The following is a 1,453-nucleotide window of genomic DNA, read 5'->3' on the forward strand; positions in this document are numbered from 1 at the left end:
CACAGGATGGTTAAGATATAGGCGTTACCTGAACTGGTCCGAGGTAAAGGACCAACACAGTCTATTATAAGTCTGTGGAAAGGTTCTGCAGGCACCTGTATGGGAATCAGTGGCGCTCTGGGAATGGAGATGTTCGGTTTGCCTGCCATCTGACATGTATGACACTGTTTTACGTACTGTTTGACGCTGTTTACCATACCTGGCCAGTAGTAGTCTTGACGAATCCCATTGTAAGTTTTGTTGAATCCGTAGTGGGAGAGTGCTCCGTGGGCCAGGTTTAGAATAGTGGGCCGCAGGCTGGTAGGAATCACAAGTTGTTCGATGTTGGCCCAATCGTCCTCCTCCTTCAGTTTACTGGGTCTATATCTGCGGTAGAGCAAGTCGTTCTCTAGGAAGATCCCAGGAATACTGTCGGGTTGAGTCTCAGCCTGGAAAAACAATGGTGTTAAGGTAAGATCTTCCCTCTGCAACTTACGGAACTCCAACTTGGTCAGATTCGGGGGTAGTTTCTGAGGGTCTTGAGGGACAGCGGTAGCAGTAGAGTCAGCTGGCTGTGGACGTGTGGCTTGTGCACGGGTGGTCACTAGAACCGGAGGAGAAACTTCATCACTCTCTTGAACCTCTGCTGGAACATACTCAAGTATAGGGTTAATTGGCACAGAGGTACACACCTGGGGTTTGTCCATAACGATCAGGTTGGTCGGTTGCAGGTCTTCTGCCAAGTCGTTGCCTAGGGGAAGTTGCACTCCAGGCATGGGAAAAGGCTTTTCCCTGACGGCGACTTGGACTTCTCCGTTCACGAAGGGACAATCCAGGTGGACTCTGGCGAGAGGATAAGGAGTGGTAGCAGTGAGGTCAGTGATGAAGACAGTTTCTCCGGTGTAGACGATGTTGGGCACAGCCGACTTCAAGATGATCGATTGAAGAGCCGCTGTGTCCCTCAAGATCTTCAATTTGAAACGTCCCTCCGGATTTGAACCGTTGGCAGAGACAGTTCCAGTATACAGGTGGTTACTGAAAAGAGAAAGATCATTAACATTAACACCAACATTCATCACAGGCTTACCGGACTTAGGAGAAGTTGGTTTGGGTTTCTGTGTGTCAGTGGTTCCTTTGTATTGAGACTTACCACACTTGTCTATGGTATGTCCATAGAGTCTACAATACTTGCAGTACAATTGCGAGCTAGCCTGTTCGGTACTTGCTTTCTCGTAACTGTACCACGACTTCTTACTGGAGGATGGTTCGGGTGTCAGCCGGTGGATGAGGCTGTAAGTGTCAGCCGACTTAGCACACTTCAGGTAGTCGGTTTCTTCTTTATCTGCTAAGTATAGACGGACAGGAGGCGGCACACGCCTCAAGAATTCTTCAACTAGCATCAGGTTGACGAGTTTTGTAAAAGTAGAGACATGTGCTGCTTCCAGCCATTTCATAAAATATCTCCATTTTGTGT

The sequence above is a fragment of the Procambarus clarkii genome, chromosome 64 (genome assembly GCF_040958095.1).
Source record: "Procambarus clarkii isolate CNS0578487 chromosome 64, FALCON_Pclarkii_2.0, whole genome shotgun sequence".
NCBI lineage: Eukaryota > Metazoa > Arthropoda > Malacostraca > Decapoda > Cambaridae > Procambarus > Procambarus clarkii.